Source organism: Cervus elaphus, chromosome 11, assembly GCF_910594005.1.
Source record: "Cervus elaphus chromosome 11, mCerEla1.1, whole genome shotgun sequence".
In the NCBI taxonomy this organism is placed as follows: domain Eukaryota; kingdom Metazoa; phylum Chordata; class Mammalia; order Artiodactyla; family Cervidae; genus Cervus; species Cervus elaphus.
The window spans coordinates 73454503-73469940 of NC_057825.1; positions in this window are offsets into that span (position 1 = coordinate 73454503).

A 15438-nucleotide genomic window follows, 5' to 3' on the forward strand; every position below is an offset into this window, starting at 1 on the left:
CGAGTAAATCTGAATTTGCACGTGTTAAGACATCTGTATCGTGGTGACAAGGGGTGTGCTCACCCCTTTCCTGGTAAGCTGGCTCTGAAGGAATCTGAGAAGGTCGGGGCTGACAGAATTTTGCCAGCTCCTAAATTTGCTTCCTCTAACAGGTGTGTAGCTACCTTTCGGTCCTGCACAACCTCTATTCATCATATTTCATGTGTTTTTATTGTTTCCAAAATTAGGTTGTCAGATCATTGAACAAAAAGGACCTTATCTTTCCCTTGTATTATATCTCGCACAGAGCTGACCAGAAATTGGGAACAAAGTGGATGGATGTTCAATTGATTGTTTTTATATTAAGCCCATTGGGTTGGCCCACACTAGATTAGATTAAATTAGACCAGCCAGTGGAGGAAGAGTTGCCACCCTAGGAAGTCCAAATTATTCTGGAGTAGGAAAGGGCCCTGAAAAGGGGCAAAAGTCTCTTTTCTCTAATTCTCATCAAAAGATGCACTTGTGTTTGATTGGCTCTGATTTGGTCCCATGCAGTGTCTGAAAAAATTAATCCAATCAGGGTCTTGCAATACATATATGTCTGCTTTTAAAAACTATATGCATATATGCATTTCATTAACTTTTGAGATCATGAAACAAAGAAAAGCACGTAAAACGCGTGGGTGCTATATACTGAGTAAGTAGTGTACGATTATGTAATCACTATGCGGATCAGAGGGAAAACATGGCTGGCACCCCCAAAGCCCGTTTGCCATGTGTCTCCTCCTGATCACAACTCCCCCCTTCCTTCCCTCCAGAGACGACTATTATCCTGACTTTTATAGCAATCATTTCCTTGTCGTTTCGTTCTGACAAATAAGCATCTTTTAAAAATATAGTTTTGACTGTTTTGAATTTCATATAAATACCATGTGTGTATTCCTTTCCATCTTGTTCTTTTACTCAATATTGCTTTATGATTGCTATCTCATGTGGCTATAGTTCATTTGTTTTCATTGGAGTATAGTATTTCTATCTACAAATATACCACGATTTATTTATTCGATTGTTGGATATTTGCGGTTGACTCCAGTCAGGCTGTTTGGGAATAATGTTGCCAGTATAGCTATTCCTATACACATTTCCTGATGTTTATGTTTATACATGTCTCTAGCATATACATTTAGAAGTGAAATGACTGGTTCATAATATTTGCATATATTCAGCTTTACTGTACTCTACCAAAGTGTTTTTTAAAATTCTACCAATTTACACACCCATAAGCAATAGGAAAAAGTTCCCATTACTTCACATCCTTGCAAATACTTTGTATTGTCAGGCCTCTTAATTTTTGCCAAACTGATGCCTCTGTGGTAGATTTTCATTGTGGTTTTAATTTGTATGTCCTTGTATATCAAGTGATGGCTGCTTTTTAATATATTTACTAACTATGTGTTTTTCCACTTTTGAGAGGTGTCAAAGTCCTTTCTTCCTTTTATTGTCCATTTCTTATTGGTCCTTGGAATAAGTTACTTATGTATTCTGGATCCAGGGCCTTTGTCAACAGAACATGTTGGGAATATCTTCTCCTGTTTTATGAACTATGGTTTCTCTTTCTTTATAGTATCCTGCAGTAAGCAGAAAGTTCCTAATTTAAATGTAGTCAAGGGACTTCTTTGGTGGTCCAGTGGATAAGACTCTGCACTTCCACTGCAGGGGGCATAGGTTCAATCCCTAATCATGGCAGCTAAGATCCCTGAAGGCTGTGTGGTTTGGCCAAAACAATGTGGTCACAAGTTTCAATCCTTTCTTGTATGATTGGTGCTTCTGTTTCATATTCAAGATACCTTGTTTAAGATATTTTCAAGGTCATGAAGATATTTTTTGATATTGTTGTTCAGTCACTAAGTTGTGTCTGACTCTTTGTAACCCTGTGGACTGCAGCACTCCAGGCTTCCCTGTCCTTCACGATCTCCCAGAACTTGCTCAAACTCAGGTCCGTGATGCTATCCAACCATCTCATCCTCTGTCATCCCATTCTCCTCCTGCCTTCAATCTTTCACAGCCTCAGGGCCTTTTCTAATAATATTTTTGTAAATATATTTGATATTTTATAATATTATTGTATATTATCTCCTACAATTTTTTTGGTTTTCCTTTCACATATTGGTGTATAATCCACATGAAACTAGCTTTTGTGTATGGTGTGAGGTAGGGATCCAATTTAAAATGCTTCCACATGAATACCCAACTAGCCAGTGTTAAAAAGACTGTCCTATTACCAATATTCTGCATAGAACTCTTTTTAAATAAATGACAAAATAATACGTGTGTGGATTGGTGTCCAGCCTGTCTGTTTCTTCTGATGGTCTGTCTATCTCCACACAAATACCACGCTGCCATATTTATTATAACTTAAATTATTATATCAGAAAGAGCAGTTTTTCCCACCTGGTTCTTCTTTTTCAAGAATATATTGATGATTTATCTTTTGTATTTTTATATAAATGTAGAATTCCCTTGGACAGCAAGGAGATCCAAACAGTCCATCCTAAAGGATATTAGTCCTGAGTATTCATTGGAAGGACTGATACTGAAGCTGAAACTCCAATACTTTGGCCACCTGATGTGAAGAACTGACTCATTGGAAAAGACCCTGATGCTGGGAAAGATTGAAGGCAGGAGGAGAAGGGGATGACAGAGGATGAGATGGTTGGATGGCATCACTGACTCAGTGGACATGAATTTTGAGTAAACTTCAGGAGTTGGTGATGGATAGGGAGGCCTGGTGTGCTGCAGTCCACAAAGTCACAAAGAGTTGGACACAACTGAGCGACTGAACTGAACTGAACTGAGAATTGGCTTATGAGTTTTCAAGAAAGGATAAGGATTTTTAAAGAGATTATTATTAATTTCTAGTGTAATATCATTGTAGTCAGAATAGTATTCTGTATGATGACAGTCTTTCCATATGTGTGGATATTTTCTTTATGGAAAAGTATAATACTGATCTTTGAAATAGTTCTTATGCACTTGAAAAACATGTATTATACAGTTCTTGGTGTAATATTCTGTATGTAGCCATTAAATAAATTTCTTGTTCAAATCTTTTTTATCCTTTACATATATTTGTCCTATCAATAACTGGGAGAAGAGATTTTAAAAGCTCCCTTAAATTTTGAACTTTCTTATTTCTCCTTGTGTAGGTCTGGGAAAGTGAAAGTCAGTCATGTCCAACTCTTTGCGACTCCATGGATTGTACAGTCCATGGAATTCTCCAGGCCAAAATACTGGAGTGGGTAGCCTTTCCCTTCTCCAGGGGATCTTCCCAGCCCAGGGATTGAACCTAGGTCTCCAGCATTGCAGGCAGGTTCTTTAACCAACTGAGCCACAAGCTCTACCAATAAGTGAGAGAAGAGTGTTTAAAAGCTCCCTTAAATTGTGAATTTTTAAATTTCTCCTTGTGGTAGTTCTATGATTCAACTAAAGTTAGTTTTTGTGTGTGCTCTGTGTTAGGGGTTGAATATATGGTTTCTTAATTTCAATAAGTGCTGACAGATTGCTTATCAGACTAACTCTACTCATTTCAATCATATCAGCAGTGTACAGAGCTCTTTTCTTCCCACATTCTCTTTAACATTTGATATTACCTACCTTTCTAGTTTTTGCCAAAGCAAGAGATATCTTGTTTTAATGAAAATTTCTACAATTAATTGAGTTTGAGTCACCATTGGTTTTTGTGATGCTATCCGGTGATCCTATTAAGAAATCTACTGTTATTCTATATCTTGCTTCTTTTTTGTCATCTAATTTTCTCTTGAAGCTTTTCTAATATCTTTTCTTTATCTATGGTACTGAAATTTCAAGATGATGCATCTTCTTCCACTTGAAGGGCTGTTAAATATGGAAAACTATGTCCTTTGGTTGTGGGATAAATTCTCCCCTTCTGTTTCCTCTGTTCTTTCTTTTTGTGAACTCTCATTCATAAATTAGACATTCCAGATTGACCCTCCAAGTTTCTTTCATGGTCTTTACTTTTTAATAGCTTACTTTACTTGGGTGGAGATACCAATGATCTTATATAACAAATCTCAGCTTCCTAAAACTTCAGCTGTTCTCTGCTGTTTCTATTTCATAACATGTCATCATAACTTTTTAAAAAAGTATGAGATTTTCTTATCTCTCTAAGTATATTAATTGAAGTTTATCTTTTAAAAATTTCTTCTGTTACCTGAGTTTTTTTCAGGTAATTTTAAGAACTTTTGTGCAGCAATATGGATGGACCTAGAGACTATCAGACTGAATGTAGTAAGCCAGAGAAAGACAAATATTATATGATAGTGCTTAGATTTGGAATCTAAAAAATGATACATATGAACTTATTTACAAAACAGAAAGAGAGTCACAGACATAGAAAACAAACTTATGGTTACCAAAGGGAAGAGGAGTAAGGGGAGAAATAAATTTAGGAGGTTGGGATTAGCAGTTGTGTCCGACTCTTTGTGACCCCATGGGCTATACAGTCCATGGAATTCTTCAGGCCACAATACTGGAGTGGGTAACCATTTGATTCTCCTGGCCAGAATACTGGAGTGGGTAGCCTATCCCTTCTCCAGCGGATCTTCCCAACCCAGGAATCGAACTGGGGTCTCCTGCATTGCAGACAGATTCTTTACCAGCTGAGCTACCAGGGAAGCCATCATATATATATAATACAATACAAAAACTAGATAACCAACAAAGACCTACTGTATAGCACAGGGAACTATACATTTTGTAATAACCTGTAAGGGAAAGGAATCACTGTGCTATACACCTAAAATAAGCATGATATCTTAAATCAACTATATTTCAATGTTTTTTTAAAAAGTAATAAAAAGACCTTTCTTCTTGTTTTCCCTCTTTCATTTTAGAGGCTTTCTTCAAATGTCAGCTTATCCTTGATTATTTATTCATATTTATAGTTTAAAAGTCATGAAATTATGAAAGCAATTGTATGTAGAAAACTTAATGACTGAGGGCTTTCAGTCCAGCATATGTATGAGGCTTGGAAGACACCACTTCATCCTACTAAGTAAAAAGTTGAAAAAACTGAAAAATTACCAATTCTTCTTAGATCCGTAGACGAAGTGAGATCACAGGGCAAACTGCTGCTGCTGCTGCTAAGTCACTTCTGTCATGTCCGACTCTGTGAGACCCCATAGACGGCAGCCCACCAGGCTCCCCGCCGTCCCTGGGATTCTCCAGGCAAGAGCACTGGAGTGGGTTGCCATTTCCTTCTCCAATGCATGAAAGTGAAAAGTGAAAGTGAAGTCGCTCAGTTGTGTCCGACTCTTCGCGACCCCATGGACTGCAGCCCACCAGGCTCCTCCGTCCATGGGATTTTCCAGGCAAGAGTACTGGAGTGGGGTGCCATTGCCTTCTCCGACAGGGCAAACTGCTGCCCTCCAAATTGGAGACACCAACAGACAAACATTGAGGATCACAACTTAGCGGAGCAGAAACCCATAAGCAGCAGTCTCCACAGGAATCAGTGCTGAGTGGAGAAAGCTGAGCTGTAATTGACAAATTGTTGGAGGCTCCATGTGGACAAGTCTGAGAGATTAAAAAAAAAAAAAAAAAATCCAGGGGGAGCCAGTCACTGCAGAACCCCCATTCTTCTTTTACCTCCAGATCCTCAAAGTGAACATTGGAGGAAAAATTCCCTCATGCTTCCAGCAGGGAGTGGGGAAATGAACCATTTTTAAATATGCTTGAGCATTCTATTTTTCTTTAATTCTTCTCTAAGGAGAAACTAGTTAACCAGAGGCCAACATATTGGGTTTTATTAGAGCCTAACTGACCTGGGGGAAGGGAAATATGCAACTTCATTCTACCTAAGGGGTGGGAAGCATTGAATAGCATAGGCAAAGTACCACAATCCAGATAGAGACTCAGCCAACTACTGAGATCTAATTAAGACCTAAGAACACTTTCACTGCCCTTCCCCACCCCCACTTTACCAACTCATTATTAAAGCCTTATTTGCAACAGTTTCTTTAGCATGGTAGATTATTTCCAACTATCAAAAAATTACAAAACATACTAAAAAGCAAAAAATTGTTGAAGAGACAGAGCAAGCTTCAGAAGCAGACTCAGATATGGCAGGGATGTTAGTATTATTGACCTTGGCATTTAAAATAGCTGATTAACATACTAAGGGTCTAATGGATAAAATAGATAGTACGCCAGAACAAATGGGCAGTGTAATCAGAGAGATGGGAATCCTAAGAAAGAAACTAAAAGAAATTCTAGACCAAAAAATTATAACAGAAGAACGATTCAAGCTACTCCCTCAACTTGTTGAAAAATATCTACAAAAAATCTTTAGCTAGCATCACACTTACTGGCAAAAAAAAAAAAAACTGACAAGAAACTTTCCCACAAAGATCAGGAACAAATCAATGACATTCTTTCTCACTTACTCATTTTTCAACATCACTCTAGAAGTTCTGGGCAATGCAGTATGGCAAGAAAAGAAAAGGTATATAGATTGAGAAGGAAGAAGTAAAACATTGTCTGAAGATGACATGATCATCTAGGTAGAAAATCTGAAAGAATCAACAAAAACATCTAGAACTAATAAGCAGTTATAGCAAGATTTTAGGATATAAGTTTAATTTATAACAGTCAATAGCTTTCCTATGTACCAGCAATGAACAAGTGGAATTTGAAATTAAAAGTGTATTGCCATTTATATTAACACATGAAAATGAAATATTTATGTATAAAACTAACAAAATATATGTAAGATCTATATGAGGAAAACTATAGAAACTTAAAGAAATCAAAGAAGAACTAAATAAATGGAGAAATACTCATGGGTAAGAAAACTCAATATTGTCATCATTTCTTCCCAATTTGATCTATAGGTTCAATGCAATCCCAATAAAAACCCCGGAAAGTATGTTTAAAGTGGATAACCGTCAAGGACCTACTGTATAGTACATAGAACTCTGCTCAGTGTTATGTGGCAGCCTGGATAGAATGGAAGTTTGGGGGAGAATGGATACATGTATATGTATGACTGAGTCCCTTTGCTGTTTACCTGAAACTATTACAACATTATTTGCTAATCACCTATACCCCAATAAAAAGTTTTAAAAAAAACAGCAAGTTATTTTGTGGGTATTAACTAACACATTCTAAAGTCTATATGGAAAGACAAAAGACTCAGAATAGTCAACACGATATTGAAGTAGAAAAACAAAGCTAGAAGACTGCCACAGCCCAACTTCAAGACTAAATACAAAGCTATAATAATCAAGACACTATGGTACTGGTGAAAAAATTGACAAGTTTCTCAACGAAACAGAATAAACAGTCCAGAAATAGATCCACACAAACATAGTCAATTGATATTTGACAAGGAGCAAAGACAATACAATGGAGCAAAGATAGTCTCCTCATAAACAGGGTAAGGGAAAAAGAAATCCACATGGAGAAAAATGAACATAGATGCACACTTTACACAATTCATAAAAATTGACTCAATATGAATCACCACCCTAAATGTAAAACATAAAACTATAAAACTTCTGGGAAATAGCACAGGAACAAACCTCAATGACCTAGGGTTTGGCAATAACTTCTTCAATACAACTCCAAAAAATGTACTCCATGAGAGAAAGAATTGATAGATTTTATTGGTGGTCATGATGGAGTAGGAAGACCCTGAACTCACCTCCTTTCATAAGACATCAAAATTACAACTATCTACAGAACAACTATCTATGAGAACAACCTAAAAACTAGCACAAGTGAAAATATAATGAAGGAAACACACTGAGATGGGTAGAAGGGGTAGAGATAGGGTATAGTCAAGACCCACACCTCTGGGTAGGCAACTCACAGAGAGAGAATAATCAAAATACAGAGGTTCTTGCCAAGGAGCAAAGGATCCAAACCCCAGAATGGGCTCCCCAGCTTGGGAGTCATGCACTGAAAAGATGAGCCCTCAGAAGGGCTGGCTTTGAAGGCCACTGGGGGCTTGTATTGCAAAAATCAAGAGCTATATTGTTGTAGGAAACAATCTCTGCTCTTTTTTAAAAAAAAATTAATTTATTCTTTTAATTGGAGGCTAATTACTTTACAATACTGTAGTGGTTTTTGCCATACATACGTGAGTCATACATGGGGGTACATGTGTTCCCCATCCTGAACCCCCCTCCCACCTCCCTCCCCATCCCATCCCTCAGGGTCATCCCAGTGCACCAGCCCTGAGCACCCTGTCTCATGCATCGAACCTGGACTGGCGATCTGTTTCACAGTATGGTAATATACAGGTTTCAGTGCTATTCTCTCAAATCATCCCACCCTCACCTTCTCCCACAGAGTCCAAAAGTCTGTTCTTTACATCCACACAAGGCATGAGATGTTCAACCCTTTACTACAAAATAGGCTTTGTTGGATGACTTTGCACAACTGTAGGATAATGTAATGTAAGTGTTCTAAGCATTTTTAAGTTAGATTAGGCTAAGCTATGATGCTGAGTATGTTAAGTAATTAAATGCATTTTTGACCAACAATGGCTCATCAAGACATAACCCAATTGTAAGTCAAGGAAGATCTGTGTACGAAGTATTGTCTCTACAGCCAGCTTCTCCAGAAAAGAATTCCCCAGCGGTGGCACCAGCTATCAGAGTTTTGAAAGTGGGAAGGAGCGGAACTGAGGATTCAGATACTCTTTCAACCTGTCTTTTTGTTTTCATTGCCAAACCTCATCCTTGCTCTTCATGGCCCGTGTAGATTTCCAAGTTTTTATCCACTTCTCACTGATGCATTCTGTGGTTCATAACTTTCACTACTCTGGTCAGTTGTCTCTCCCTTACTAGCTTTCTAACCTGAAAAAAGTTGTTGGAATCTGTAGTGTGTTAATGTCTCCTTTCCTCTGTCTTTGAGTCCTTATATAATTTCCATTTCAATTATTTCCATCTTTTCATCTGCCATAAATCAATATGTTACTCTAAATTCTCATCCAGTTGTTCATCTAGTCTAATTGATATTCTAAATATCTCCTGGATACATACTCATAAATATTACTTTATATCTGGCCTTCCTGGGATCACTAAAAACAGAGATTATAATCTCAGGGGTAGTGAAGAAAGTGTTAGTTGTTCAGTCGTGTCCAACTCTTTGCGAACCCATGGACTGTAGCCAATCAGGGTCCTCTGTCCATGGGATTCTCCAGGCAAGAATATGGAGTAGGTAGCCATTCCCTTCTCCAGGGGAACTTCCCAACCGAGGGACTGAACCCAGGTCTCCTGTATTCCAGGCAATTCTTTACTGTCTGAGCCAACAGGGAAGCCTATCTAAGGGAGAGGGGAATCTCAAAGTGAGCATTTGCCTCTGTGTCTCAGTACTAACCAAGAGCAAAGATGTCCCAGTATGAATGCTCCTGGCCATTTGGCTGGTGCCCTTTAATAGGGAGATGGTTGTTATACCAAAACACCAGTATTTCTTGGGATAACTCATATCCTTTTATCCTGTGCTTATCAAAGAATTTCCTGGAATTAATGTTAGTTCTCACTTTCCTTCTTTCCAGGAAGAGCCTTGGTTGTATTGTTGCAACTGCCATTGAAAAATAACCAATAAGTCTGGAAATTGGGAACCTCAGAGCCTAATTACTCTTGAGAGTGTTATATCTAATTGACCTGATAAGCTAAAGCCCAGGTCCTAGGTTCATGATGGCCCTGGGACGTTCTGATACTTCGGGGAAATTCATCTATCCAGCAAACAACACTCTCCTTCTTCCTCTACTACACTGACTACAGTACCAAATTCTGAAACAGTATTCACCATATTTTCAGTTTTATCCAATATATCCTCAAAGGGTAGGCTGCATGGTTACAATACAGTCAGTCAGGAAATAACCTGAAAAAATCCCTTTATGTCAGACTGATAGCTTCTTTTTTAGTATAAAAATAAGTAGAGCCAAGCACATGAACAAAATGTACACACAGCATTATCTCTGTGTACACACATACACTTACAGAAGTCGTATTTGTGTTCATACTCCAAGCTGCCCCATCATAACACACTCCTAAAAACTTAAGACTCCTTTGGCTCTGCTGGTTTCCAAGGTGACTCTTACTGGAGTAAACACAGTTTTGCTGGTTGACTCAGACAGAGAGAGCTTCATTTAGGACATTTCAAGTCCTCTGTTGAGGAGCCCTCCCCTTTCCTGAGGTCTTTATTCCTGCCCACTCCCTCACCAACACCAGGCAGACATGTGCACTTGCCAGCTTCAGAGCTGGCTCATGGAACTCTATGTGGGAATCCTCAGTTAACACAGGGAGACCAAAGAGAAACAGGAAAAAAAAATCTCAAAGCTCCAGGAGCCTACTCATTCCAATACTAACAGATGAGTAGAACAGGAAAGCAAGTGTCATGATCCCCCTGCCCCCCATTTTCCCTGACTCCCTCTTCTGATCACTCCAGCCTCCTACTCTCCCCACCATTCCTGCGTCTGAAGCAGCTCTAACACTTAAGTCTGGAGACCCAACGTCATTCACTCCTAGTTATATTCAGTGTTACAGTCCTTGAGTCAACTAAGGCTGTACTAAAACTGAAAGAGTTTTTTTTAAGGATGAGATAAAAGGACTCTGGAAAAGTGCAGTACTCCTTCTCAGGAAGACAGGGGTGCCTTAAAACGGCACAAGCTACAAAGCCAGGGCCTCCCTTTGAGCCCTTCTGGTTTGGCTCAGGTGGTCAGTAAAAGAGGGTAGGCCAATAGGCTCACAATTTTTCTAAACTCCAAATTTTTTATTTGTTCTTTTTAAAAAAAATATTTTCTCTGCCTTGTTCCCTAATGTGAAATGGAGCAGAAGGACTTATATTTTGAGCCTCTGGCTGGGCCTTTGAATGCACTGTATGTTTCTCCCCAGATTTCCCTTGAGGCAAAACTCAGTCTCTTTGATAGTTTTTCTAAGAAATCCACTCATGTCAAATTTTGGTGACCTTAGTCAAATTTACTTAAGCTTTGGAGGAATTACAAGAAGAGGATCTCATCACAAAATGAAGAACCTTTTCCTGCCTCCCCAGCCCTTCTCCCCTCTGCTCTCCTTCCACTCTACCCAACCCCCACAACCTCTAAATTTTTCTCAGTTGATTGGGCATAGTCATTTCCCTCTCTCTCTGAAACTGTAGTGTTTATATCAAGACTCGAATGGGAAAGAGTGGTTGGGGAGAAGGCAGGAAGGGAGTAGGGCTTCTCTCCTAAGTTTGTATTAGCATATTGATCAGAATGCTGAGGGAAACAAAAGCTTCTTCATTAACCTAATTCACTTTCTTTAGAAGACAATCACATTACAGGCACCAATGCCTTTTCTCTGATATCTGGAGATGTATAGATGTGATATAGATTTCTACTGTTCATTTCAGTTCAGTTCAGTTGTTCAGTCATGTCCAACTCTTTGTGACCCCATGGACTGCAGCATGCCAAGCTCCCCTGTCCATCACCAACTCCTGGAGCTTGCTCAAACTCATGTCCATCAAGTTGGTGATGCCATCCAACCATCTCATCTTCTAATGTCCCCTTTTCCTCCTGCCTTCAATCTTTTCCAGCATCAGGATCTTTCCAAATGAGTCATTCTTCACATCAGGTGGCCAAAGTATTGGAGTTTCAGCTTCAACATCAGTCCTTCCAATGAATATTCAGAACTGATTTCCTTTAGGATGGACTGGTTGGATCTCCTTGCTGTCCAAGGGATTCTCAAGAGTATTCTCTAAAACCACAGTTCAAAAGCATCAATTCCTCAGTGCTCAGCTTTTTTCATAGTGCAACTCTCACATCCATACATGACTACTGGAAAAAACATAGACGGACCTTTGTTGGCAAAGTAATGTCTCTGCTCTTTAATATTCTGTCTAGGTTGGTCATAGCTTTTCTTCCAAGGAGCAAGCGTCTTTTAATTTCATGGCTGCAGTCACCATCTGCAGTGATTTTGAAGCCCTCAAAAATAGTCTCTCACTGTTTCCATTGTTTCCCTGTCTATTTGCCATCAAGTCTAAGCCAGGCTTCAGCAATACATGAACCGTGAACTTCCAGATGTTCAAGCTGGTTTTAGAAAAGGCAGAGGAATCAGAGATCAAAAATTGCCAACATCCACTGGATCATCAAAAAAGCAAGAGAGTTCCAGAAAAACATCTATTTCTGCTTTATTGACTATGCCAAAGCCGTTGACTGTGTGGATCACAACAAACCATGGAAAATTCTGAAAGAGATGGGAATACCAGACCACCTGACCTGCCACTTGAGAAACTTATATGCAGGTCAGGAAGCAACAGCTAGAGCTGGACATGGAACAACAGACTGGTTCCAAATAGGAAAAGGAGTACGTCAAGGCTGTATATTGTTACCCTGCTTTTTTAACTTATGTGCAGAGTACATCATGAGAAACGCTGGGCTGGAAGAAGCACAAGCTGGAATCAAGATTGCTGGGAGAAATATCAATAATCTCAGGTATGCAGATGACAGCACCCTTGTGGCAGAAAATGAAGAGGAACTAAAAAACCTCTTGTTGAAAGTGAAAGAGGAGAGTGAAAAAGTTGGCTTAAAGCTCAACATTCAGAAAACTAAGATCATGGCGTCTGGTCCCATCACTTCATGGGAAATAGATGGGGAAACAGTGGAAACAGTGTCAGACTTTATGTTTTGGGGCTCCAAAATCACTGCAGATGGTGATTGCAGCCATGAAATTAAAAGACACTTACTGCTTGGAAGGAAAGTTATGACCAACCTAGATAGCATATTAAAAAGCAAAGACATTACTTTGCCAACAAAGGTCCGTCTAGTCAAGGCTATGGTTATTCCAGTGGTCATGTATGGATGTGAGGGTTGGACTATGAAGAAAGCTGAGTGCCGAAAAATTGATGCTTTTGAAATGTGGTGTTGGAGAAGACTCTTGAGAGTCCCTTGGACTGCAAGGAGATCCAACCAGTCCATCCTAAAGGAGATCAGTCCTGGGTGTTCATTGGAGGGACTGATGCTGAAGCTGAAACTCCAAGACTTTGGCCACCTCATGCGAAGAGTTGACTCATTGGAAAAGACCCTGGTGCTGGGAGGGATTGGAGGCAGGAGGAGAAGGGGATGGCAGAGGATGAGATGGCTGGATGGCATCACCAACTCGATGGACATGAGTTTGAGTAAACTCCAGGAGGTGGTGATGGACGGGGAGGCCTGGCGTGCTGCGATTCATGGGGTCACAAAGAGGTGGACACGACTGAGTGACTGAACTGAACTGAACTGAACTGATGGGATTGGATACCATGATCTTAGTTTTTTGAATGTTGAGTTTTAAGCCAACTTTTTTTACTCTCCTCTTCCACTTTCATCAACAGGCTCTTTTGTTCTTCTTCGCTTTCTGCCATAGGGTGGTGTCATCAGCATATCTGAGGTTATTGATATTTCTTCTGGCAATCTTGATTCCAGCTTGTGCTTCATCCAGTCCAGCATTTTGCATGATGTACTCTGCATAAAAGTTAAATAAGCAGATTGACAATATGCAGCCTTGACGTACTCCTTTTCCTATTTGGAACCAGTCTATTGTTCCATGTCCAGTTCTAACTGTTCCTTCTTGACCTGCATACAGATTTCTCAGGAGGCAGGGTCGGGTGGTCTGGTATTCCCATCTCTTGAAGAATTTTCCACAGTTTATGGTGATCCACACAGTCAAAGGCTTTGGCATAGTCAATAAAGCAGAAATAGATGTTTTTCTGGAACTCTCTTGCTTTTTCAATGATCCAAAGGATGTTGGCAATTTGATCTCTGGTTCCTCTGCCTTTTCTAAATCCAGCTTGACATGTTTATAGGTAGATAGATAGATAGAATGATAGATATAACCGTGTAGGTATCTATCTATCTAACAATAGAAATCGCTTCTGACTCTGAGCCTAAACAAGAAAACTGTTGGAAACCTCTCTCTTTCCTGGCTGAGTCACGGGATCTTGCTCATTCTCCATGGGTAAAACTGATGTTTTTGGCCATAGCTGTTGCTCATCACTCTGCACCTGGTACCTGGAGCCACTTCTGCCCCTCTTTCTTCTCATCTGTCCTACTATCCATACCTTGCCCAATAGTAGAGAATGGTCCCATGTGGCCGTCTGTGATGTTTTCCTAAGTTAGGGGAGTTCTCCGCTCTGGTCTTTAAATGTCAGTCCACCTGTTACAACTCTTCTGTGTTACTTGCTCTCTCAGTTTCTCAATGGGTCTTCTCCTTGAAGGATACCCCTCAGTATTGCACATAAAAATATCCCTTAAAACCAAACTTTATGAACTATTTCAGGGACAAGTCCCACTTCCTTGCCTCTCTCCTACTTCAATGTGCACCCTTGGCTCTTCCTGATGTGTACAGGGTGATGGGAAGATGCAATATTGTTAATTCTGGCTTTCTGGGCATCTCCCCTATCATCTACCTCAAAACTTCCCTATTTCTCCCAAGATTTCTGTGTCTGTTGGCTCTACATGCAAATAAGATTCTTTATAAAATCCTGATATTCTAACAGTGCTGTCCAGTAGAAATGTAATGCAGCTTCTATGAAGAGTGAAAGTGAAAGTGTTAGTCACTCAGTCATGTCCGACTCGTTGCCACCCCATAGACCGTAGCCTACTAGGTTCCTCTGTCCATGGGATTCTCCAGGCAAGAATACTGGAGTGGCTTGCCATTCCCTTCTCCAGGGGATCTTCCCGACCCAGAATTCAGCTCCCCTACATAACCTTAAATTTGTAAGGTCACATCAAGTCATCAGTGCAGCTGCCATTGTTTTGCTGTTGTTCAGTTGCTCCGTCAGGCGCGACTCTTTGCAACCCCACGGAGCGCAGCGCACCAAGTTCCCCTGCCCTTCACCATCTCCTGGAGCTTGCTCAAACCCATGTTCACTGGGTTGGTGATGCCATCCAACCACCTCATCCTCTGTCACCCTCTGTGTAACTTTAAATCTAGCAGCCACATTTTTTTTTTTAAAAAAGAAAGGAAACAAATGAAATTAATCCTAATAATACTTAACTCTGTATTTAAAATAGTATTATTTCAACAGGTAGTCAATATAAAACATTTAAATGAAATTAGTTTTGATACTAAATCTTTGAAAACTAGTGTACATTTTACACTTACAGCATATCTCAAATCAGAATAGCCACATTTCAAGCGCTCTATAGCTTTATGTGGCTAGCTGCTGTCATATTGGACCCCACAGTCCTAGAGTTTCAAATGTAGGTTTGTAAACAGGCCCCTCTCATGTGTACAAAACATGCACAGATGTATCAAGTACACACTTCTCAGCTGAACTTTTAAGGCCCCCTCGGTAATGTGCCCCACCGTTGCAATCCGTCTCCTCTTATCAGTATTCATTACTCCGCCTTCATTCCTGCCTCTGTGCTCAAACTGTGCCATTTATCCTCAGTAACTCTCTTTTTCCTTT